We start from the raw sequence: 26035 nt of genomic DNA on the forward strand, positions 1-26035 counted from the left end.
CCTGGTGGCTCAGGAGGTAAAGAATCCTCCTGCAATGCAGGAGACCTGGGTTCAATCCCTGGTTCAGGAAGATGCCCTGGAGAAGGGAAGGGCAACCCACTCCAGTATTCTTGCCTGGAGAGTACCATGACAGAGGAGCCTGGTGGGCTACAGTTCATGGGTCGTAAAGAGTCAGATATATATGGTAGCCTATGTTGACTGATTTTTTTTTCAAGTTTTTATATGTTGATTTTAAAAATATTGAACCAGATTTGCATACCTTAATAAATCTCACTTGGTCGTGGTGTATAATTCTTTTATACATTGTTGGTTTCATTTTGCTAATGTTTTGTTGAACATTTTTCTAAGTTCATGAGATATTTGTCTATAGCTTTCTCCCTTTTCTGCACTTTGATTTTAGTATGCTTCTGGGACTCTGACATGGATCTTTTGTAATTTCCCACAGGTTTCAGAGGCTCTATTTTTTTTCCAGTCTATTTTTTTCTGTGTTGCTCAGATTGAGTAAATTCTATTGGTGTATCCTCAAGTTCACTGATTCTATCCTTTGTCATCTCCACTACACTATTGAACTTAACCAGCAAGTTTTTGATTTCTGCTACTGTATTCTTCAGTTTTATAATTGCTGTTTCTTTTTTATAACTTGTTGTTTCTTTGCTCTGACTTCCTATTTTTTTTGCCTTCATTTTTTGGAAGAGACATGGAAATTGCTTATTGAAGCATTTTTGTGGTGCTGCATTAAAATCCTTGTCACATAATTCTCAGTATGGTACTGGCACAAAAACAGAAATATAGACCAATGGAACAAGATAGAAAGCCCAGAAATAAACCCATGCACCTATGGGTACCTTATTTTTGACAGAGGAGGCAAGAATATACAAAGGGGCAAAGACGGCCTCTTCAATAAATGGTCCTGGGAAAACTGGACAGCTACATGTAAAAGAATGAAATTAGAATACTTCCTAACAGCACACACAAAGATAAAATCAAGATGGATTAAAGACCTAAAAGTAAGACCAGAACCTATAAAACTCTTAGAGGAAAACAGGCAGAACACTCGATGACATAAATCAAAGCAAGATCCTCTATGACCCACCTCCTCCTGCTGCTGCTGCTGCTAAGTCGCTTCAGTCGTGTCCGACTCTGTGTGACCACATAGACAGCAGGCCACCAGGCTCCCCCGTCCCTGGGATTCTCCAGGCAAGAACACTGGAGTGGGTTGCCATTTCCTTCTCCAATGCATGAAAAGTTAAAGTGAAAGTGAAGTCACTCAGTCATGTCTGACTCCTAGCAACCCCACGGACTGCAGCCTTCCAGGCTCCTCCATCCATGGGATTTTCCAGCCAAGAGTACTGGAGTGGGGTGCCACTGCCTTCTCCAGACCCATCTCCTAGAGTAATGGAAATAAAAACAAAAGTAAACAAGTGGGACCTGATGAAACTTAAAAGCTTTTGCACAGCAAAGGAAACTATAAGCAAGGTGAAAAGACAACCCTTAGAATGGGAGAACATAATAGCTAATGAAACAACTGACAAAGGATTAATTTCCAAAATATACAAGCAGCTCCTACAACTCAATACCAGAAAAACAAACAACCCAATCAAAAAGTGGGGAAAAGACCTAAACAGACATCTCTCCAAAGAAGACATACAGATGGCTAACAAACACATGAAAAGATGCTTTACATCACTCATTATTAGAGAAATGCAAATCAAAACTATAATGAGATATCACCTCACACTGGTCAGAAAGGCCATCATCAAAACGTGTACAAACAATAAATGCTGGAGAGGGTGTGGAGGAAAGGGACCCCTCTTGCACTGTTGGTGGAAATGTAAATTGACACAGCCACTATGGAAGATGGTATGGAGATTTCTTAAAAAACTAGGAATAAAACCACCATACGACCCAGCAATCCCACTCCCAGGCATATACCCCGAGGAAACCAAAATTGAAAAAGACACATGTATCCCATTGTTCACTGCAGCACTCTTTACAATAGCTAGAATATGGAAGCAAGCTAGATGTCCATTGACAGATGAATGGATAAAGAAGTTGTGGTATATATACACAATGGAATATTACTCAGAAATAAAAAGGAATGCATTTGAGTCAGTTCTAATGAGGTGGATGAAGCTAGACCTATTATACAGTGAAGTGAGTCAGAAAGAGAAAGATAAATATTGTATTCTAACACACATATACAGAATCTAGAAAAACGGTACTGAAGAATTTATTTACAGGGCAGCAATGGAGAAACAGACATAGAGAATAGACTTACGGACATGGGGAGAGGTGGAGAAGGCAATGGCACCCTACTCCAGTACTCTTGCCTGGAAAATCCCATGGATGGAGCAGCCTGGTAGGCTGAAGTCCATGGGGTCTTGAAGAGTAAGACACGACTGAGTGACTTCACTTTCACTTTTCACTTTCATGAATTGGAGAAGGAAATGGCAAACCACTCCAGTGTTCTTGCCTGGAGAATCCCAGGGACGGGGGAGCCTGGTGGGTTGCCTCTATGGGGTCACACAGAGTCGGACATAACTGAAGTGACTTAGTAGCAGCAGCAATGTAAGTTTCCATGTTACTCTTTCCATAATCTCACCCTCTCCTCCCCTCTCCCCATGCTGCTAAGTCTGCTACTAAGTCACTTCAGTCGTGTCTGACTCTGTGCGACCCCATAGATGGCAGGCCACCAGGCTCCCCCGTCCCTGGGATTCTCTAGGCAAGAGTACTGGAGTGGGGTGCCATTTCCTTCTCCAATGCATGAAAGTGAAAAGTGAAAGTGAAGTTGCTCAGTCGTGTCCGACTCTTAGTGACCCCATGGATTGCAGCCTACCAGGCTCCTCCGTCCATGGGATTTTCCAGGCAAGAATACAGGAGTGGGGTGCCATTGCCTTCTCCGGAAACTTACATTGTTATGCTATGCTATGCTATGCTAAGTCACTTCAGTCGTGTCCGACTCTGTGAGACCCCATAGACGGCAGCTCACCAGGCTCCCCCGTCCCTGGGATTCTCCAGGCAAGAACACTGGAGTGGGTTGCCATTTCCTTCTCCAATGCACGAAAGTGAAAAGTGAAAGTGAAAGTGAAGTCGCTCAGTCGTGTCCAACTCTTAGCGACCCCATGGACTGCAGCCTAACAGGCTCCTCCGTCCATGGGATTTTCCAAGCAAGAGTACTGGAGTGGGGTGCCATACATATGTAAAATAGATAGCCAAAGGGAATTTGCTGTATGGCTCAGGAAACTCAAACAGGGGCTCTGTATCAACCTAGAAGGGTGGGATGGGGAGGGAGATGGGAGGTTTCAAAAGGGAGGGGACATATGTATACCTATGGCTTATTCATGTTGAGGTTTGACAGAAAACAACAAAATTCTGTAAAGCAATTATCATTCAGTAAAAAAATAATAAATCCTTGTCAGATAATCCTAACATCTGATTCATCTTGGTAGTGATGTCAGTTGATTGTCTTTTCTCACTCTAGTTGTGATTCTCTCGTTCTTGGTATGATGGGTGATTTTTCATTGTATTCTGGACATTTGGCTCCTATGTTAGGAGACAATTTAAATCTTTTATTTGAGTGGACAATGTTTAGTTTTAGCACACAAATCTTACCCTACTTTGTAGGCTGTGGTTTCAATGACAATTTACTTTTCAGAGCCTCTGTGGTGCAATTTTGTTCAGCTTGGTTAACATGGTGCTGACGGGGACCTCACCGGTCCCTGCTGGTGCTGCCTGAGGGAGCAGAAGATGCTTCACCAGGCTGCGCTGCCTCATGTCTCTAGGTGGAGGAAGTGAGTCTCTAGTCTTTAAAAACAGCACATCTTACCTGGCTTTGCTTATTCTGGTGGCAACTCCCCCACCCCTTGCCAGTGCTGTATGCCTGGTATATCTTTTGGGGAGAAGGGAATCCTTAAGATCATAAGGACAAAAGGCTTCCTGAGCCAGACTGCTTGTTCCAATAGGATTTCCCCTTGATGGTGCCCTGTTTGCACAGTATCTTTTCGAGGGCTAGGGGAGTCTCTGGCCTGGTGGGAAAGGAAAGCACTTCTCCTGACTGCTTATTGTCAGTGGGGCTCCCTGCTACATTTCCTTGCTGGAGTTGCCATGTTCACTTGGTATTGTCAGCAGGACTCCCATTCAATCCAGAGGAGCCTACCTGAGCAACCATCTGTTGCCAGGTTGGGAGCTGGGAAATGCTGGGCCTGTGTTGCCTTCTGTTGGGTGTTAAGTCATAAGGCTACCATGGTGTTTCTCCAGTCCTGGAATTCCCAGCCACTATGTCTTCTTCTTTACCTCTTTTAGAATTCTCCTTTGGTTGCCTCTTGAATTATTTCTAGGATTCATAATTATACTCAGCTGAGAGGAATAGGGAGCAATGAGTCTATGCCATCTTGTCCAGACTGAAAGTAGAAGTCCAATTTCACATTGGTTTCTGCTTCTGCTTCTCCTAGGAATGACTCTGGCTTTCATCTGCCACCCTTCTCTTGGTAAAGAGATGCTCAGGAGGCTTTGCTTTGGGTAATATAACAAGTTCTCAGTTCAGGAGGGTTTTTTCTGTTTATGACTGTGGTCTGTTTGTTTTTTAGAAGAAAGGCTGGCAGAGACCAGCCCTGAAGCAGCAACTGTGTTACCATGGGGAAACACTCTTGATTGGAGGCTGAATCAGCTGTGGATCTGTCTGGCCTATATGACACTCTAGTGGCCCTGTACTCACAGGATCATATTTTGAGGAGTCAGAACAACCAAAATTTGGCATTAATATTTCCAGACAGGATGTAGGCAGAAAATCAGAAAATAAGATTTTAAAATATTCTCCTTTCTCTGCAGAAAACCTTGGCATATCAGTGTGCAGCATACTCTGTGCAGCACTGATCTTCAAGGAAAACAAGAGGCCACTGGAGAAGACTGCCCGTTCCAGTACGCTGAATCGTGACCCCCAGAGATGTCCACGTCCTAATCCTTGGGATCTGTGAAGATGTTACCTTACATGGACTTTGCAGGTGTGATTAAGTTAAGGATTTAAGATGGGGATATTATCCTGGATTATCCAGGTGGGCCTAATCTAATTACAGAGTCCACATAAGGGAGAAACAGCAGGGTTAGAATTAACGAAGGCAATGTGAAGCAGGGGTCAGACACCCAGAGAGAGGTTTGAAGATGCTATGTGCTGGCTTTGAAGATGGAAGAAGGGGCCAGGAGCCAAGGAATGCCTGGGGCTTCTGGAAGCTGAAAAATGGATAATTTTAGACTTCTAATCTCCAGAAGTGTAAGATAATACATTTATGTTGTTTTAAGCCATGAAGCTTGTGGTAATTTATTATAGTAGCAACAGGAAGTAATACACTAACAGAGGGCAAGGAAGGGTCATGATGGGGGTGGAAGGTCAAAGAGTCCTGTAGAGTAGTAGGAAGATGGCTGCTGAGAGGAGACTGATTCAAAGTCTAGACCATGGCTGAAAATTAGAACTTTTTATGATGATGGGAAGGTTCTGTATCTGCACTTTCCAATACACTAGCCATTATTAGGCACATGTGACTACTGAGAACCTGAAATGTGGCTAGGGCTAATGAGGAAATGAATTTTTAATCTGATTTACTTAATTACATTTAAATTTCAAAAGTTTCATGTAGCTAGTGGCTGCTTGTATTGGACTACGCAGGTCTCTACCATTAAAAAGAGCGTGGATAAGGTAAATACAAACTTATTCATTCAATTCTTCAATGCTAGAAAACTAGCTTGCCAAAAACAGCTTGTATCAAATTAAAGAAGCACCAACACTTCTCTGGAGATCAGATTTCTCATAACCTCTGCCATAATACAAGCACAAACCTGGAAGAGGAAAAAACATCTAAACAAACTGCCAAACTGCTATCATAAAATCCATGAACTTCACAGGAGATATATGAGGTCAGCCCTTGGTGAAACATCTATACATTAGAAGAACCTAGAATACACTGGTCCCAGCCTCTGACACCAAAAAGAGTAAAGCTGGAAACGAAACAAGATAGAATTTCAAAAGCACAGAAATCTGGGACCCATTTAACAGGGAAAGACATATTACTACATGCCTCAGAGGTCCAGGGCAAAAGCAGATGGTCATAATGGCGACTCTGAGTCACAAAGCAAGGTTATATTATGTTCTGAGCCATCTGTTTAAGAAGGCAAACAGTGAATGATGCAATTTAAAAAAGAAAGAAAACCTTAACAAAGAAAATGGGTAAATGGAAAATAAAACAAAAAACTATGTTTCCAGTGTCATGCAAAACCCCTACTTTTTTTCTTAAACTTTTTATTTTGTACTGGAGTATAGCTGGTTAACAACATTGTGATAGTTTCGGGTGAGTGCCAAAGGGACTCAGCCATACATACACATGTATCCATTCTCTTCCAAACCCCCTCCCATCCAGGATGCCACATAATACTGAGCAGAGTCCCATGTGCTATATAGTCATTCCTGCTGGTTATCCATTTTGAATACAGCAGTGTGTATATGTCCATCCCAAACTTTCTAACTATCCCCCCTCTTTCTCCTGGTAACCATACGTTCATTCTCTAAGTCTGTGAGTCTCTGTTTTGTAGGTTTATTTGTATCATTGCTTTTTAGATTCCACGTATAAGTGATATCATATAATTTCTATGTCTGACTTACTTCACTTTGTATGGCAATCTCTAGGTCCATCCATGTTGAAAATGACATTTGTTGTGTTCTTTTTAATGGCTGAATACTATTACACACACACACACACACACACACACACACCACATCTTCTTCATCCATTCGCCCATTGATGGACATAAAGGTTGCTTCCATGTTTGGCTATTGTCAACAGTGCTGCAATGAACATGGGCAGAACCCCTACTTTTAAGGTACTGACCACTGTGCTATGTCACCCATTCCAGCTCTTTGTCTCTGTGGCTGTCACCATCATGATATGCACCAGGGTTGGTAACTCACTTCAAGCATTCTCTCACCATTACCACAACACCATTCTCACCTTATCCTTCTGCTTTAACTGCCACACAACTTCCAAATCTGGATCAATGCAATCAGCCACCACTGCTGTTTCTGTGTCCATGCTGCTGAGCCCTGGGGGAGGAAAGAGCAGAGTGGTACAGGACAGGATCATCTTGAAAAGGATGGTCTCTGTGGAATATTACATGTGGTTATATATGCAAGAAATCTATAAGTGCTGATATGGACAAATATTCAACGCACCCTAAATTAAAAAGCAAGTGATATCACACCCTGAGTATGGCAATCATCAAAAAGATAGATAACAAATGTCGCTGAAGATGTGGAGAACCTGCAGTCCTCTTGGGTTCCTGGTGAGAATGTAAAATGGTACAGCCACTTTGAAAATGTGTGGTAGTTTCTCAAAATTTCAAACATAGAGCTACTGTATGTTCCAGTGTTAGGGAAATTAAATGAATAGTCTTGTATAGGCTTCAGAGACAAAGCAGAGCAGATCTCTGACCTTGCTTCTAACCTGCCTGGACACTGCCCTGACTGGGAGTGACTGGGAGTGACTGCCTGCTGTGAGTGCAAGATGTGCAGCACCATAGATAAGATGGGGGAGGAATCTTGAGATTGTTGAGAACCTGGAGGGGGCCTGGCCAACCAAGCCCCAGGCTTAGCAGTTCAGTTCAGTCGCTCAGTCGTGTCCAACTCTTTGTGACCCCATGAATCGCAGCACGCCAGGCCTCCCTGGCCATCACCCACACCTGGAGTTCACCCAAACCCATGTCCACCGAGTCGGTGATGCCATCCACCCATCTCATCCTCTGTTGTCCCCTTCTCCTCCTGCCCCCAATCCATCCCAGCATCAGGGTCTTTTCCAATGAGTCAACTCTTTGCATGAGGTGGCCAAATTATTGGAGTTTCAGCTTCAGCATCAGTCCTTCCAAAGAACACCCAGGACTGATCTCCTTTAGGATGGACTGGTTGGATCTTGCAGTCCAAGGGACTCTCAAGAGTCTTCTCCAATTCCACAGCTCAAAAGCATCAATTCTTTAGCACTCAGCTTTCTTTACAGAAGTGTTGCTATAGGCTTAGCAACATTCCAAGTTTTACAAGACAAAACACACAGCATTAACAGGAAACCAGGCTTGCAATTTGGTCACAGATTGATGATGGTATCAGTTTGTGTCCATCCTGGGATTAAGCAGGAATGCTGAACTGCCATCTTTGACGTCTCACCCACGGAGTGGACACACTGCCTGGGACCCTTTTCCCAATCGGGACTCCAGATGTGCTGTGACACAGGACTTTAAGTCTGGATGTTGGTCAAAACCCAATTTTGTGATGTATTCTCTGCTCTTTCTAGTTCTCTTTTCTTTTAATGCTAGTATGTTGAAAATTATTTATATTTATCTTTAAATTTATATAATTTATAAAAATTATCTATATTTATTAGATAATCCTAATAAATATCTGTATTATTTATTTGTATATAACGAGTGGCTTATTTTGTTAACAAATCCTTTGAACCTGAGACAAAAGTGAAAACTTTCAGCAAAATACCAGCGATTCCACTCCTTGGTATATATTCAAGAGATATGGAAATAAACGTCCACACAAAAACTTGTAATTGAATGTTCATAACAGTATTATTCATGACAGCTAGCAATATGTGAACTGTGAACTTCCAGATGTTCAAGCTGGTTTTAGAAAAGGCAGAGGAACCAGAGATTAAATTGCCACCATCCGCTGGATCATGGAAAAAGCAAGAGAGTTCAAGAAAAACATCTATTTCTGCTTTATTGACTATGCCAAAGCCTTTGACTGTGTGGATCACAACAAACTGTGAAAAATTCTGAAAGAGATGGGAATACCAGACCACCTGACCTGCCTCTTGAGAAACCTATATGCAGGTCAGGAAGCAACAGTTAGAACTGGACATGGAACAACAGACTGGTTGGACTGGTTCCAAATAGGAAAAGGAGTACATCAAGGCTGTATATTGTCACCCTGCTTATTTAACTGATATGCAGAGTACATCATGAGAAACACTGGACTGGAAGAAGCACAAGCTGGAATCAAGATTGCTGGGAGAAATATCAATAACCTCAGATGTGCAGATGACACCACCCTTATGGCAGAAAGTGAAGAGGAACTAAAAAGCCTCTTGATGAAAGTGAAAGAGGAGAGTGAAAAAGTTGGCCTAAAGCTCAACATTCAGAAAACTAAGATCATGACATGTGGTCCCATCACTTCATGGCAAATAGATGGGGAAATAGTGGAAAGAATGTCAGACTTTATTTTTTTGGGCTCCAAAATCACTGTAGATGGTGATTGCAGCCATGAAATTAAAAGACACTTACTCTTTGGAAGGAAAGTTATGACCAACCTAGATCGCATATTATAAAGCAGAGACATTACTTTGCCAACAAAGGTCCGTCTAGTCAAGGCTATGGTTTTTCCAGTGGTCGTGTATGGATGTGACAGTTGAACTGTAAATAAAGCTGAGTGCCGAAGAATTGATGCTTTTGAACCGTGGTGCTGGAGAAGACTTTTGAGAGTCCCTTGGACTGCAAGGAGATCCAACCAGTCCATTCTAAAGGAGATCAGTTCTGGGTGTTCATTGGAAAGACTGATGCTAAAGCTGAAACTCCAGTACTTTGGCCACCTCATGTGAAGAGTTGACTCATTGGAAAAGACTCTGATGCTGGGAGGGATTGGGGGCAGGAGGAGAAAGGGATGACAGAGGATGAGGTGGCTGGATGGCATCACCGACTCAATGGACATGAGTTTGAGTGAACTCCGGGAGTTGGTGATGGACAGGGAGGCCTGCTGTGCTGCAATCCATGGGGTCGCAAAGAGTTGGACATGACTGAGCGACTGAACTGAACTGAAAATGTGGAAACAACCCAGTGTCCACTAACTGATGAACTGATAAAAAAAATGTGGTGTACATGTACAATGGAATGTTATTCAGCAGTAAAAAGAATGAAGCTCTGATTCATGCTATAACATAGATAAGCCTCGAAAACATGTGCTAAGAGAAATAGGCCCGTCAGAAAAGACCATGTATTACATGCTTCCATTTATAGGCAAGTCCAAAATAGGCTAATCTATAGAGACAGAAAGGAGATCAGTGGTGTCCTTGGGCTGTGGGTGGGCATTGGGGATAAGTGAGTAACAGTTAAAGGGCTCAGGGTTTTGTTTTGAGGTGATGAACATGTTCCAAAAACTGACTATGATGGTGGTTGTATATATCCATGAATATACTAAAAACCACTGAACTGTACAGTTTTAATGTATGAATTGTATTGTGTGCAAAGTACAGCTCAATTCAATAAAGCTGTTATTTTTTTAAAAAAGCAAGCGCTAGAATAATGCATGTACTATGAGTTCATTTACATAAAGCCCCAAACTACATATGCATGCAATATAAACATTTGTGAATGTATGTAAATATATAGAAGATGATTTGGAAGGCTCCCCACCCATCTGTTAGCATTGGTTACTTCTGGAGAGGGAAGCAGGACTGCCTTCTGTACTCTCACACTTTCTGGCTTCTCCTCCTACCACCCTGGTTGTTCCTTCAAGTTGCTTTTGTAAGCATCCCTTCCTCTGCACATCTCTTTAGAATCTCATTTTACTCTTCAGGCTCTCCTTGAAGTGATCCTAAGATCACACATTTCCCACAGCTTCAACTTCCATCCATATCCCGACCCATTCATTCAGCAAATATTCATTGAGCACCTACCAGGTACTGTACAAGTACCTTTGATCCTTCCTTTCCCTCACCTCCCATCCCTCACCCAGCAAATTCCACCAGTCCCCTCTCCAATAAACATACAGTAAGACCCCTACCTATGAATGAGTTCCATTCCAAGAATGCATTCATAAGTCCAGTTTGTTCCTAAGTCCATTGGTTGGACTAAGAGGAAGGAATTTTTACAAAGGCAACTTGAAGGAACAACCAGAGTGTCTGACCCTTGTTTCTCACTGAAGCAACTAGACAGACAGTGTGTGCCACTGAGACTGGAAGACAAGGGGAGGAGCAAGCAAGTTCTGGACATATTAAATTTGAGATGTGTGTGAGTCATCCAACTGGAGATCCTAAGTAGATGGCTGGCTATAGAAGTCTAGATAGACCTCAGTGAGGTGGTCAGGGCTAGAGATGGAAGTTTAGAAACTGAACTTATCAATATAGATACAGTATTTAAAGCCCTGGGAATAAATAACCTAGGAAGAAAGTGGAGAATGAGAAAAAAGGGGCCTGATGCAGAGTTCTAATTTCTCCCATATTTGTATGTCCAGTGCTAACCTCCTTCTTCCACGAGTTCCAAATGCCTTATATAAACCTGATATGGCCCCAAATGATTCCATCGACTTCCTCTTCAAAACTGGTCCTCCTTCTGTATTCATCAGTCAATTCAATCTCCAGTACTATTCCCCATCTTTCCATCCCCATGACAGTTACTTTAGGTCATCAACCTCATCATCTTATGCCTGGATGACTACAGTAGTTTCTTAGCTTGGCATCTCTGCCTCTAGTATTTCCCCCCAACTGATGCCAGTACTGCCGCTAAGTCGCTTCAGTCGTTTCCGACTCTGTGCGACCCCATAGATGGCAGCCCACCAGGCTCCACTGTCCCTGGGATTCTCCAGGCAAGAACACTGGGGTGGGTTGCCATTTCCTTCTCCAATGCATGAAAGTGAAAAGTGAAAGTGAAGTCGCTCCGTCGTGTCCGACTCTTAGCGACCCTATGGACTGCAGCCCACCAGGCTCCTCCATCCATGGGATTTTCCAGGCAAGAGTACTGGAGTGGGCTCCCACTGCCTTCTCCGATGCCAGTAGGGTCCTTCTAAAATGCCCAATCATGGTATTTCCCTACTTAAAACCTTTTGATGATTTTCCATTGTTCAAGATAAAGTACAAATTCTTAAACCTAATGTATAAGGTCTTTTAGGATTTGTTTCCTGCTGACCTTTTCAACCTTATCTTCCATTTATTCCCTCTCCTTTACATCCTAGGCATACCAATTGATCAACTGCCTTTAGTTCTCTGGACACATCATTCTTATTTATTTCTACAAACATGTACCTACCTTCAACGCACCCCACCACTAACTGTTCACCACTAACTGTTCTCCAGCTCTATTAAAAGTTTTCATATTGCCCTCCAAGCCAACTTGGATCTCTTCTTTCTTGATGTCCCTTCAGTATCCTGAGCATGCTTCCATCTTTATTGTCTATATCTTATTATATTTCTATTTCCATGTAGCTTTCTCCCTCTACTAGCCGATAACCTTAAGCAGTGATGGTGCTTGTTTTACCAGCACTTAATATGGTACCGAGCATATAGTTAATTACATCAGCCAATATTTATCAAGTGCTTATTATTCAATTCAGTTCAGTTGCTCAGTTGTGTCCGACTCTTTGTTTCCCCATGAATTGCAGCACGCCAGGCCTCCCTATCCATCACCAACACCAGGAGTTCACCCAAACTCATGTCCATTGAGTCGGTGATGCCATCCAACCATCTTATCCTCTGTCGTCCCCGTCTCCTCCTGCCCCCAATCCCTCCCAGCATCAGGGTCTTTTCCAATGAGTCAACTCTTCACATGAGGTGGCCAAAGTATTGGAGTTTCAGCCTCAGCATCAGTCCTTCCAATGAACACCCAGGACTGATCTCCTTTAGGATGGACTGGTTGGATCTCCTTGCAGTCCAAGGGACTCTCAAGAGTCCTCTCCAGCACCACAGTTCAAAAGTATCAATTCTTCAGTACTCAGCTTTCTTCACAGTTTATTATTAGTACTAAGTGATTTGATAAGTGCTTTACATGCACTGATTCATTTAATCTTTAAAAAAAATTTATTGGTGTATAGTTGATTTACAATAATGTGTTAGTTTCAGGTGTACAGCAAGTCAATCAGTTATACATAGATATATATCCATTCTTTTTTAGATTCTTTTCCCATTTAGGCCACTACAGAGTATTGTGTAGAGTTCTTTACTGTGTAGGTTCTTATTAGTTATCTATTTTATATACAGTAGTGTATGGGGCTTCCCAGGTGGCTCAGTGATAAAGAATCAGTCTGCCAATGCAGGAGTCTTGGGTTCAATCCCTAGGTCTGGAAGATCCCCTGGAAAAGGAAATGGCAACCCACTCCAGTATTCTTGCCTGGAGAATTCCATGGAGATTTCAAAAGGAGCCTTGTGGCCTATAGTTCATGGGGTCGCAAAAGAGTCAGACATGACTGAGTGAATGACGCCACCCCAGTTTCCCGCTAGTAACCATAATTTTCTGCATCTGTGACTCTATTTGTTTTGCAAATAAGTTTATTTGTGCCACTTTTTAAGGTTCCATGTATCAGTATTATCATGTGATATTTGTCTCTCTCTGACTTACTTTGTCCAGTATGACAGTCTCTAGGTCCATCCATGTTGCTGCAAATGGCATTATTTCACTCTTTTTATGGTGGAGCAATATTCCATTGTATGATTCATTTAATATGTACAACAGCCCTATGAGGCAGCTGCTATTACTATGCTCAACTGAGAAGTAGGAAATAGACACAGAGAGGTTAAGTAACTTTGTCCAAGTCACACAGCTAGTAAGTAATGGATACAAGCCCAGTCAGTCTAGCTCCAATGTCTGTGCTTGTAATCACTAGTCTCTCAGCAAATAAATGCCTGTTCAATGAATGGAAAATTGGGAACGTGGGACATGTGATTTTTTTTCATGTTATTCTGACCTTGACAATTTCATCTTTTCTTTCATTAAAAAACCTCATTTCATTCAGAGCTCAGACTCAATAAAGCTACAAAATCAAATAACAGATCCTGTGCTATGGAGCTCAAGGGAGCCAATAAGGGCAAATGTCATCATCCTCACACCTCCAGGCACTTAGCAAGTCAGGTTGATTTACTGATGTTCAATGACTAGGACCAAAGCACAGAAAAATAAGATAGGTCTAAACATCATTACATCTTAACATCAAAACATCCTGACAGTAACCATTTAGTGAGCACGTCACAGATGTCAGGCACTTTGCTGAGAGTTTTACATGAATTACCTCATTCAATCTTTCCAACAGCTTTCTGTGGTTTATGCACTGTTAGACTCTCCATCTTACAGATGAGAAAATAAGCTCAAAGAGGTTGGGTAACTTCTGCAAGGTTACAAAGTTAGTAAATGGCAAACCAGGATTTATGCCAGGGCTGTCGGCTGTAGTCGGTACTTTACAGCTCTGCAGTGGACGGCCCCATTTGCCTGAGTCAACTGTGACTCTAGGGCTGTGATGCCCCACTGGACAAACACTAACCACATTCAGGTAGGTCAATTTATGTATTTATTTTTTACATTTTATTGAGGTATAATTTATTTACAATATTGTGTTAATTTCTGCTGTACAGCAAAGTGAGTCATTTATACATACATTATATATATACATACACACACGCATACATATACACACATTCTTTTTCATATTCTTTTATATCATGGTTTATCACAGGATATTGAATATAGTTCCCTGTGCTCTACACTAGGACCTTATTGTTTATCCATCCTATATATAGTAGTTTGCATCTGCTAATCCCAAACTCCCAATCTTTCTCTCCCCCACCCCCTTTCCCCTTTGATAAGCATAAGTTTGCTTTCTACGTCTGTGGGTCTATTTTGTAAGTAAGTTCATTTGTGTCATAGTTTAGATTTCACATATAAGTGGCATCATGGTATTTGTCTTTGCTATTTACTTCACTTAGTGTAATACTCTCCTGATTCGTTCAGTTGCTGCATATGACATTATTTCCTTCTTTTTATGGTTGAGTAATATTCCACTGTATATATACACCAAATCTTTATCCATTCCTCTGTCATTGGACATTTAGGTTTATTCCCATGTCTTGGCTTTTGTGAATAGTGCTACTACAAATATAGGGGTGCATGTTATCTTTTCAGATTAGAGCTTTGTCTGGATATATGCCCAGGAGTGAGATTGCTGGATCATATGGTAATTCTATTTTTAGTCTTCTGAGGAACTGCCATACTGTTTTCCATAGTGGCTGTACTAACCTATACTTTCATCAACAGTGTAGGAGGGTTAGCTTTTCTTTATACCCTCTCCAACATTTATTAGAGTTTTTAATGATTGCCATTCTGACTGGTGTGAGGTGACACCTCACTGTAGTTTTGATTTGCATTTCCGTAATAATTAGTGATGATGAGCATCATTTCATGTAGGTCAATTTAATTAAAATTAACTACAACTAAAAATTCAGTTCCTCAGTCACACCAGCCACATTTTATGTGCTCCAAAGCCACATGTGGCTATTGACCACCATATTAGAGAGCACAAAGAAACACTGCCCTCATTACAGAAGGTCTCCTAGGTCAGTGAGGCATCAAAGTGCGCTGCCTATGACAAGATAGGCTCTGCAAGCTTCTTCCAATGTTATGTCCTTCTCTCTACCCTGCCAATCTGGCTCTTCTCACTTCAGAGTCTTGAGGAAACTCTGAGGTAACCTTTAAGGTAATAATTTTCATTATCATCCTTTCCATCATTCACCTCTTCAGTAACATCACTCTTTCTATCCACTGCCCACAGTTCATCCCAGTTACCCCCGCCCCTCTCCAGTCCTGGGGAGACAGAGGTCCTGTTGTTATTCATTCTCATTTTGCCTCCAATCAACCCAGATGGCCGGGCGGGGGGACAGACACTTCACAGCCACAAGTAGGAAAGGTCCCCCAAAAGCAGAGATCCCCAACTGTTGTCTGCAACTATGCCCTGTCTCCTCACCTGCTGCTGGCTCAGCTCTCTTGGGGAGGGCTCACCCCACCCCTGGCCCAGCTTGCTGCAGAGGTGCAGGCTCCTGTGGCCACCATGACTCTAATATAATTTTAGAGCTGGTGAAAAGGACCTGCAATCTTTTTGAAACCACATGTTACCCAATGTCAATGAAATCTGATAGGATGCTAGAAGACAGGCTGGTTGTATATAATCTGCTATGCACACAGGGACGAGTTGGGAAGAAAGGAGACAAAGCAGCCAGGAATAGGGGAGCTAAATAAGATCAATTTGATTATCTACAGTCATGGAGAATAGACATGGCAGCTTATTAAAGCCCCTTGATAATCCCAAAGGCACTCTGGAATTCATTATATGACATAGCCATACCCTACCTCTGAACCGCAGCAGACTTATCCACCTAATTAATTTTTCTCAGACTGATATTAAAATGGGCATGTATTTTCCAAGCTGATTGTAACTGATGGCTAGATGAAGTGGGCAATGGCATGCAGACTAGGAAGTGTAAAGACAGCTTAAAATGATCAATTTGCCACTAAAAATCTCAATGGAGAGTATTGCAGAGTCACCTGTGTACACCGTCCAAAGAAGGATTCTGCCTGTCAAGGCAACTACAGAGTTGAGACACCTGAGACACTTTTCAGAGGCCCAAGCCAAAGATGTAGGAAATGGTCAAGCTGGATGTCTCTTAGTTCAACATGCCACCAGTCACAAAATCAGAGACACCCTGCAGATCTCCAAAAGGTTCTCATGCAGAAGCAAGCTCACTACAGCACATGGCACTTAAACAGTGGGGGCTGTACTAGGGAAAGAAAGTGGTGGTTCATTGGTTAAGAATCTGCCTTGCAATGCAGGGGACACAGGTTCGATTCCTAGTTGAAGAACTAAGATCCAACATGCTATGGGGCAACCTAGCCCACGCAACAAAACTGGAGAGTCCATGCACAGCAAGGGAAGATGTCAAATGACACAGTGGAGATCTCATGCATCACAGCTAAGACCCAACACAGCTCAGTAAATAAATATTTTTTTAAAAAAAGAAGAAAAAAGAAAGGAAGGAAAGGTGGGCAGGGTCTGTCCCCATCCCTGTGATATGTGGGCCATGCTGCCTCTGAAAATACAGCTGTAAAATGGGGACAGCAAGCAACACTCAGGGTTCTTCTCCAGTCATGCTTGAAGTGGGCAGAGCAGAGTGATAATGGAGCAGGGAAAGGATGAGGGGCCAGAAGACAGAGTCACCATTCCTCTGAGCAAGAGTTCTCGCGAGACATTTATTGGTTTCTGTCTTTCCTCTGAAGGGGAGAAAGTAGGTCAACACACTCAAAGAACTGTGACCAGGAACAGTGGGACTGAGAGGGAGCTGCTGGCTAAGCCCTGCCAAGATGAAGCGGTGAGAGACACGCCTTTCGTTTTCAGGCACTTGGCTGAGGTCACTCTTGGCCTTGGGAAAAACTTGGGCTGTGGAGCCCTTGGTGTGTATTCTCTGCAGACCCTCGGAGTTGGGTGCAAGGGGAGCCTCGCATTTTAAAACTGATATCTAAATGGTTGGCTGGCATGAGCTGGCAGGCACAGAACATTTATAAGCAAACTGCCTGCTTTGGCTTTCAGTCAAGGTGGACAAGGCTCGGGGCAGCTTGGCTAAATATAGACAGCACAGGGGGCCCAGGAAGCCAGAGAGCTCAGTTTCATGCCCAGGTCTCTTGGCTAACCTGGGGCAGACTCGCAGAATGTCTTTCTTTCATGGACCAATTTGTTCTTCGTAAGGCAGGAGCACTGAGTAAGTCTTCCCAGGTCTAGAGAAAGGTGGGGGGTGGTGGGTGTCACACTGAGTCTGTTGCGTTTTCTGGCCTCATCTTCCCTTAAAAGATCCCAGTTTAGGGAAAACACCAGTTGTGATCAGGAGGAAGGTGGAGTAGCGGATACACGCATGGAAATAAGACAAAGTGGTGATGACCCACTGGCAGCCACATGAAGCCCCCTAAACAAGGTTGCTGGTTAGTCAGAGCCAGAAGGAGGCTGCCTGAGCCCTGGTATAAGGGTAGAGGTGGTAGAGCATACCAGAGATGCCAAGTTGGAACTCCTGTTACATAGGGCACAGCTACGAGGCAAGCAGTGTGAGACACAGGAATTCAGGGAGGCAATTTTAGTAGGAAATTAAAAAAGCAGGCTGTTCCTGCCCTTGTCTCTGCCCATATGCTATTCCTTTTCTCAGCAAGATTCTACTTGTACAGAAGCAAAGAACGCAGACCAAGGTGGCTGCTTGTCCAGTCCAGTGAAGGGGCAGTGTTCTCAGGAAAAGTGTGGACTAGCCACGGAGCTGGGGAGGCCGAGCCTCAGGAAACTCTTCAGTATTTCCCGCCCCAAGGCCCTTGGCCCTCCCTTTGCTCCTAGAGACTTCTGCCAGAAGTCAGTATATCCTTGGGTGGCAGGAATACCTGGGAGGAGCTGCTGTTTTTTCTGATTATAAAACTGATAAGTGATGGTTGTATAAAATTAAGAGTATAAAAGATAATTTAAAGTAGAAAAAAGAAATCACTATAATCCTATCACTTAAAGATTATTACTATTAACAGCCTATATGTAAATTTAGAGTATTCAGGCCTGGATGCAAGCTCTGGCTCTACTGCTACTTACAGTGTGACTTTGGGCAAGTTCTATAACTTTCTGAACCTCAGTTTTCTTATCTGCAAAATGTGAATAATCATAGTACTCACCTCAAAGCACTGCTGCAACGATACAAGAATTCATTTAAAGAGGTATAGTCATCCCTGGCAAATAGTAAGTGATTAATAAATCCTGGCCACCACTACCATCATCATTATTCTATGTGCCAATATTCAAAACCATCCATGCTGATGGCTGCACAATATTCCACCATGTGATGATACTATTTCCTGAGTGTTAAACATCTCTGTTGTTTCCAAGATTTCAGCATTACAAAATTGTTGCAAGGCACATTCTTGCATGTAATCTCTGATCATTTCCTTCACATAAATCTCCTAGAATTGAACTTACTGGGAAAAAGAATATGAACATTTTCAGACCCTTGTTCCAGACTACAAACTGGGTTTCTAGAAAGGTTGTATTCATTTACATTTCTACCAGCAGGGCATATAAGTACCTGTATCTTCATACTTTGGCTGACACTGAGTAACAACATTTTTGAAAAGTCTCTGCCAATTTGATAAGGGAAATGATGTTTTGTTTTCATTTGTAAGACTCTGACTATAAGTGATGATACACATTTTAAATTCTCTGTTAAACTCATACAGGAACTTACGTGTTCCCAGAGACAAAATCCATAAGGAAGTCTTCAGGGATCCTGAAATGAAAACACACAAGGGTATCTGCATTAAAATAATTGACATTTGAATAGTTGATATACATATTTGTAATTACTTTAAATTATAAAGTATAACATATAAAACACTGCACATCTTAATAGAGCATTATAAAGTCATACCTTCTTATTCTCATCTAGGTCAAGAAGTAGAACCTTGCCAGCTACCTCAGAAACCTGATATATATATACCATCCCAATCCCTCTTTGCATTCTTTTAGTTTTCTTTTTTAATTTGTACCCAAGTTGCAACCTCGGAGAAGGCAATGGCAAGCCACTCCAGTACTCTTGCCTAGAAAATCCCATGGATGGAGGAGCCTGGTAGGCTGCAGTCCATGGGGTCACTATAAGTCGGACGCGACTGAGCGACTTCACTTTCACTTTTCACTTTCACACAATGGAGAAGGCAATGGCAACCCACTCCAGTGTTCTTGCCTGGAGAATCCCAGGGAATGGCAGAGCCTGGTGGGCTGCCGTCTATGGGGTCACACAGAGTCGGACATGATTGAAGCGACTTAGCAGTAGCAGCAAGTTGCAACCTTAAGCACTAAACTTTAGTTTTACTTTTTAAAAATATATTAAGTCTCTTTTTCTTAATAACTGAAATACTTATAATAAAAGTTACACTGGATTATATCAGCACATAACTGAAAGAAACAAATGCTTTAAAAAAAAATGGAGCTTTGATGTTGTCATTTAGTTATCGTGTCCAACTCTTTGCAACCCCCTGGACAGTAGCCTGCCAGGCTCTTCTCTCCATGGGATTTTCCAGGCAATACTGGAGTGGGTAGGCCATTACCTACTCCAGCGGATCTTCCCAGATCAGGGATTGAACCTGTGTCTCCTGCATCTCCTGCACTGGCAGGCAGATTCTTTACCACTGAGCCATCAGGGAAGCCCAAGCAGATGAGTATTTCAAATGAAAGATGATGGTGGTTTGGACCAGACTGGTTGAAAGAATGAGAGGTGGTCACATTTGGGATACACCTCAGAGTGAGAATCAATAGTAATTACAGGGACTTCGCTGGTGGTCCAGTGGCTAAGACTTCACGCTCCCAATGCAGGGGGCCCAGGTTTGATCCCTGGTCAGGGAACTAGATCCCACATGCTGCAACTAAGAGTTATGCCACAACTAAAAATCCCAAGTGCTGCAACTAAGACCTGGCGCACCCAAATACATAAAAAAAAATTTAAAAATAGGAATTATGGATCGACTGTGGATGAGGGGGTGAAAGGAAGAGGAGAATCAAGGATGATGCCCAGGTTTGGGGCTCAAGCAATAGAGTGAATGATGCTGACAGTTACTGAGATGGGGAAGAGTGGTGGCGGGGTGGGGGTTGTTGAGGTTCAGATTTTGACATATTCACATGCCAGTGTCTAGGGGACTGGAGAAGACAAGTAGATAGTGACATGTATCTGAGCGGAGCTCAAAGAAGAGGCCAGGTCTTGTGTAGCCCCATGCTGGGCACACTGAGAGGGGACATGAACTGTATCAGACAGTTTAGAAGAAAGAGTTAATACAGAAAGTCTCGTGTATCAGTCCTTGTATGTCTCCAAGGGACCCTGGCATCATAACTGACCCGTGACCTATACCCCTGGGACAATGGCCCTCAGCAGGTTCTTTATGTCTCTGATTGACCATGCTGTCCAGAGAAATGGTGTGTATTGTAACAGCTCAGGAGGTCCTCTCAGGCGTGTTCAAGAAGAGTTATGATGTACCTGGCTTTAAGTACCTTTCATTTGAGACTTGAGTTTTGTCTCATAAATGCCTCAGACCTGGAGACTTGGTGGACTTCCCTGGGCACAGACATGTCATGAGTGTCCCTGTAGTTTGCTGTGAGTTGTTCCTGTGTGGCCCTGGGTAGGGAAAAATTCAGAAGGTTATCCTCGAGCGATGTGTGTATTTTTCCCACTGCCTTCCTCTGTATCCTTTGCTGTAAGACCTCAGCTGTGACTAAAACCTGCTGTTGCATCTTGTGAGTCATCCTTCTAGTGAATCACCCAACTTGAAGTGGTTGTTGTTGTTCAGTCACTAAGTCATGTCAGATACTTTGCGACCCCATGGACCTCAGCATGCCAGGCTTCTCTGTCCATCACCAACTCCCAGAGCTTGTACAAACTCATGTCCACTGAGTCAGTGATACCATTCAACCATCTCATCCTCTGTTGCCCCCTTATCCTCTTGCCCTCAGTCTTTCCCAGCATCAGGGTCTTTTCAAATGAGCTGGCTGTTTGCATCAGGTGGCCAAAGTATTGGAGTTTCAGCTTCAGTATCAGTCCTTCCAATGAATGTTCAGGGCTTTCTTTTAGGATTGACTGGTTGGATCTCCTTGCTGTCCAAGGGACTCTCAAGAGTCTTCTCCAACACCACAGTTCAAAAGCATCAATTCTTCAGTGCTCAGCTTTCTTTATAGTCCATTCTCACATCCATACCTGACTATTGGAAAAGCCATAGCTTGGACTATACAGACCTTTGTTGACAAAGTAATGTCTCTGCTTTTTAATACACTGTCTAGGTCTGTCATAGCTATTCTTCCAAGGAGCAAGCCTCTTTTAATTTTGTGGCTGCAGTCACCATCCACACTGATTTTGGAGTCCAAGAAAATGAAATCTAACACTATTTCCATATTTTCCCCATCTATTTGCCATTGTGGAGCCCACAAAATATAGCCTCTGTCCTCAATGGGGCTTCAGTTTTAGCTGGAGAGAAGAAAGGAAGAAATATGAAGCCACCATGACCCAAGCAGGAAAATATATACAGTACAGTCTGCCTGAGGAAAGGGACTACATATCTATTCATCTTTGCATCCCCCAAACAGGGCTGGGGAATGGCGAGGTCCTCAGTAAAAGGTTGCTGAACTTCAGGCAAGAGGTGGAACTTGCTGGATTGTGAGGGTTTTAAATAAGCTAAGAAGAGAGGAAGGGCATGCCAAATGGAGAAAACAACTTGATGCAGGCCCAAAAGCCAAGAACAGGCAGGGTTTGTTTGTCAAAAGCTGCCTTCTTAGTCTCCCTGCTCCACAATCTCTGGCTCAGTTACCAGACAGTAGGCATTTAATAAAGTCGGCCATTTGTCAGGTATCCATGACCAAGCTTGCTGCCACACCCTCTCCAGCCTTCCCTTTCCTTTCTGGGAAGTGCTGAGGATGAGAGGGAAGGGCACAGCCTAGTCCTCCTGCACCCGCTCGACTCACGTGCAAGAGAGTAAACTGAGGCTGAGATGTCGAGTTCCAAACCTCACTGTGACATAGACGGGTAGCTGGGCTGGTCTGCCTGCTGTTCAATGATAAACTTTCAGATGGGACTACCATATTTGTATTAATCCTGGATTCCACATCAGTTCCAAAATAAAAACTCCCAGAACTCAGGCATCGAGAATACAATCTTGCCATATTCCCTGGCCAGCTTTTCAAAGAAAGAGATTCAGAATTTCTTCACGACAAGAGAAGCTCAGGTGAAGCGAGATATGGAGATGGAGGAAAAGAGAAGGTATGCTCAAAAATGGCCCATTTCTGTCTGTATGAACAGGACAGAGAATAGAAGAGTGAGCACTTGGACCTTCGAGATCATTGAATGCAACCACTGCCCCTCCCCCTTGGGCAGAGGAGTAAGAGCTCTAAGACCCCACAGCTGATCCAGGACCAGTGCTTTACCACATTTTAGTGCCCCATTCAGTAGTCCTACTGCCATGAGAATCATCCCCAAACAAGGAGGATGGGGTAAATGGACCAGTTAGCAAGCACCCCTTGGTGAAGTGCATTAAGGGACAGAACAGGGCGGAGGTAAAGGCCTGGGCCAGGGCATCATGCTGGTGAGGGCTAAGGGAGCCACAGTTCTGCCTGCTGCATGGGCTCTGCAGCCTCACTCTTCCTGTGCTTTGAGCTGAGGCAATCACGCTCTGTGTCATAGGGTGGGGAGTCAGGCAGTAAGAGGGGTGAACAAAAGACTTTGCTGCCAGCAGAGGTGTGTGCCCAGACTATTAATCAACCACCAAAAGGAGGAAGGTGATTGCACATGATTGGCTTAAAACTCAACATTCAGAAAACGAAGATCATGGTATCTGGTCCCATCACTTCATGGCAAATGGATGAAACAATGCAAACAGTGACAGACTTTTTATTTTGGGGGGCTCCAAAAATCACTGCAGATGGTGACTGCAGCCATGAAATTAAAAGGGGCTTGCTCCTTGGAAGAAAAGTTATGAATAACCTAGACAGCACATTAAAAAGCAGAGACATTGCCAACAAAGGTCTGTCTAGTCAAGGCTATGGTTTTTCCAGTGGTCATGTATGGATGTGAGAGTTGGACTGTGAAGAAAGCTGAGCACCGAAGAATTGATGCTTTTGAACTGTGGTGCTGGAGAAGACTCTTGAGAGTCCCTTGGACTGCAAGAGATCCAACCAGTCCATCCTAAAGGAGATCAGTCCTGAAAATTCACTGGACAGACTGATGCTGAAGCTGAAGCTCCAAAACTTTGGCCACCTGATGTGAAGAACTGACTCATTTGAAAAGACACTGATGTTGGGAAAGATTGAAGGTGGGAGGAGAAGGGGATGACAGAGGATGAGATGGTTGGATGGCATCACCAACCCAATGGATGTGAGTTTGAGTAAGCTCCGGGAGTTGATGATGGACAGGGAGGCCTGGCGTGCTGCAGTCCATGGGGTTGCAAAGAGTCAGACACGACTGAGCGACTGGACTGAACTGATCACAGATGCCTCTGACAGCAGCAGAAAGCCCTGGCCCAACCAGTGTCCCTCCCACCCAAGGACTGCCAGTTCATAGCAGCTGGGCAGAGAGCTCAAGGCCATGAGAATGGGACAGGCTGCCAGAGTGGAGTCTGCATATTAGCCTCTGCACCCTGCCCAGACTTCTGACTCAGAGGTGGTGACAACGAGGCTGGGCTGGTTCATTGGCACAGTGAACCCAGGCAACAGGCTGGCAGTGACTTCTTTGAGGCCTGAGGTCACTTCCGGTTTGGTATCCCCAAGCCCTGTGCTGCCCTCCCATGCAGCTCGGGCCTCCATGCAGGATCACAGGCAGCTCCTAGGCCAATCACCAAAATGTGAGCAAAAGCCTAGAGGTAGCTGAGGGAGCCTCAGATGAAGTCTGAAATGGGATGCCTCTACTGAGGACCAAATCTGAGAATGAATGAATTTAGGATTCAAATCACATTCTTGCTCAATGCCTGAATCACTCTCATGCTGCTGCTGCTGCTGCTAAGTCGCTTCAGTCGTTTCCGACTCTGTGCGACCCCGTAGATGGCAGCCCACCAGGCTCCTCTGTCCCTGGGATTCTCCAGGCAAGAACACTGGAGTGGGTTGCCATTTCCTTCTCCAATGCATGAAAGTGAAAAGTGAAAGTGAAGTCGCTCAGTCGTGCCCGACTCTTAGCGACCCTATGGACTGCAGCCTACCAGGCTCCTCCATCCATGGGATTTTCCAGGCAAGAGTACCGGAGTGGGTTACCATTGCCTTCTCCGAATTACTCTTATAAGACAAGACAATTTCAGCTTTGCTCAGGGCTTCAAATCTTACTATCAAAAAGCATTATATTGTCATTGCAAGAAATAGTTCATAATTCTGGCTTAGGCAAGGTATAGCAGTTAGAAACAACTGGATTTGTACAGATAAGCAAATCGTATCCTTTAAACATCAAAATGTTTAAAGATTATCTCTGATGACATGAAATATACATGTATATATTACATGCTTCCCAGAGTTCTTAATTCACTTGAATCTTTTCCCAGCTAACTCAGGGTAATCAGAATCAACATGCTTTATTATGTTGTGCTATTTTGTCAGTATGACTTCCCATCAGTATATCTGAGCTTCTTCCCCCGGCCGCCCACGCCATCCCCCACTCCAATATCTCTTCCTGTTGCTTTTAATCTGTATAGCTAGGAAACAGATGACAACATTCTTTAGAGCTATGTTGTAAGCAAGGCACTAGAAAAGGCCTGGGGAATAAAGTTGGTGACTCCAGTGCTATCGTTCTGTGTTTGAGGGAGTTTATGTCTATTTTCTTCTTTCTAGGTTTAGAGCAAAATTCCAGAGGACAGAAGTTGCCAGAAGCCTGACCTGGGGTTAAGTGCTGTGCTACTGGATATCTGCCTGGAATCAGGCCAGGCCTCAAAATCCCCTGTCCCCACACCAACTCCCTGGCTCAGACAGCTCTGAGTGACAGTAAATTGGGAAGAATAACCAAGAATAAACATGAAGCTGTGCCAGATTCTTCTTTCAGAGAGCCAACGCAATACTGTAGAGCAATTATCCTTCAATTAAAAACAAATAAATTGAAAAAAATAAGAAAGGGAAGTGCCAACAAAGTGGGGGTAACATGAGCTTGGGGAATCTGCTCTAACCTGCAACTGAGGAACACCTCTGCCTTTTCCCCAAAACTGTGGAATGCTGAGGAAATTAAAAAGGTGACGTCTTGACCTTAGGCAGATCCAGAGAGAAACCAGATGATATTAAAAAAAAATGCACTGATAAATTTTTAAGCCTGTGATACCTTATTGCATTTCAGTCCCAAAGAAAGGCAATGCCAAAGAATGTTCAAACTACCACACAATTGCACTCATCTCACACGCTAGCAAAGTAATGCTCAAAATTTTCCAAGTTAGGTTTCAACAGTACATGAACCAAGAACTTCCAGATGTTCAAGCAGAATGTAGAAATGACAGAGGAACCAGAGATCATATTGCCAACGTCTGTTTGATCATAGAAAAAGCAAGAGAGTTCCAGAAAAACATCTACTTCTGCTTTATTGACTATGCCAAAGCCTTTGACTGTGTGGATCACAACAAACTGTGGAAAATTCTTCAAGAGATGGGAATACCAGACCACCTGACCTGCCTCCTGAGAAACCTGTAGGAAGGTCAAGAAGCAACAGTTAGAACCACATATGGAACAACAGGCTGGTTCCAAATT

At 43.3% G+C, this 26035-nt stretch overlaps 1 long non-coding RNA gene across 8 annotated transcripts in view; it reads right to left on the reverse strand.

Moving 5' to 3' along the window:
- LOC147341568 (uncharacterized) overlaps window positions 1-26035 on the reverse strand; it is an 80883-nt gene that overhangs the window by 34045 nt on the left and 20803 nt on the right. For 4 of the 8 annotated variants that reach the window (XR_015159133.1, XR_015159135.1, XR_015159134.1 and 1 more), the window contains exons 6-8: window positions 20837-20960; window positions 19044-19085; window positions 6996-7087 (exon numbers count right to left, since the gene is read on the reverse strand). This is a non-coding gene — a long non-coding RNA (uncharacterized LOC147341568). The remainder of the gene's footprint in view (window positions 1-6995; window positions 7088-19043; window positions 19086-20836; window positions 20961-26035) is intronic. The other 4 variants (XR_015159137.1, XR_015159138.1, XR_015159139.1 and 1 more) reach the window with 1 other exon arrangement.

The sequence above is a fragment of the Bos grunniens genome, chromosome X, assembly GCF_055505025.1.
Source record: "Bos grunniens cultivar Pamir isolate PY7600 chromosome X, Bosgru_T2T1.0, whole genome shotgun sequence".
In the NCBI taxonomy this organism is placed as follows: Eukaryota; Metazoa; Chordata; class Mammalia; order Artiodactyla; family Bovidae; genus Bos; species Bos grunniens.